At 46.1% G+C, this 575-nt stretch overlaps 2 protein-coding genes across 2 annotated transcripts in view; one reads left to right on the top strand and one right to left on the bottom strand.

The window, feature by feature from the left end:
• Positions 1-575, top strand: part of LOC104981222 (aflatoxin B1 aldehyde reductase member 2-like) — a gene marked incomplete at its 5' end in the record, with an annotated part of 43,219 nt that overhangs the window by 25,457 nt on the left and 17,187 nt on the right. The window lies entirely within an intron of this gene.
• Positions 1-575, bottom strand: part of LOC104981211 (aflatoxin B1 aldehyde reductase member 4-like) — a 12,433-nt gene that overhangs the window by 2,943 nt on the left and 8,915 nt on the right. The gene's annotated exons all lie outside the window — the stretch shown is intronic.

Below are 575 nucleotides of genomic sequence, written 5' to 3'. Positions count from 1 at the left end.
GCCAAGGCCTGGGCTTGGGCATACTCTTTACACCCTACACAGTGAGAAGGTTCATTCTCAGGTAGAGTGATAAGAAGTCCAGGGTCCCCAGCGAGGAGAAAGGGGTCTGGGGCTCTCAGCAGGAGAAAAGGACAAACTTTTTTTCACATTCCTTAGTCTTAGTCACATTCGACCTTAGTTTCTTTAAGCCCAGAGCTAGTGATTACACAACAGAACAACTCATCGGAAGCTCTGTACTAAGGCAAAGAACGCTCAGACTCCCGCACAACTGCACTCGTCTCACACGCTAGTGAAGTAATGCTCAAAATGCTCCAAGCCAGGCTTCAGCAATACGTGAACCATGAAATTCCGGATGTGCAAGCTAGTTTTAGAAAAGGCAGAGGAACCAGAGATCAAACTGCCAACATCTGCTGGGTCATCGAAAAGCAAGAGAGTTCCAAAAAACATCTATTTCTGCTTTATTGACTATGCCAAAGCCTTTGACTGTGTGGATCACAATCAACTGTGGAAAATTCTGAAAGAGATGGGAATACCAGACCACCTGACCTGCCTCTTGAGAAACCTATATGCCTGTC

Source organism: Bison bison, unplaced genomic scaffold, assembly GCF_000754665.1.
Source record: "Bison bison bison isolate TAMUID 2011002044 unplaced genomic scaffold, Bison_UMD1.0 scf7180017864516, whole genome shotgun sequence".
NCBI classification, from domain to species: Eukaryota; Metazoa; Chordata; class Mammalia; order Artiodactyla; family Bovidae; genus Bison; species Bison bison.
The sequence above is the reverse complement of the archived record's forward strand: the minus strand, read 5'-3'. Positions and strand labels throughout refer to the sequence as shown.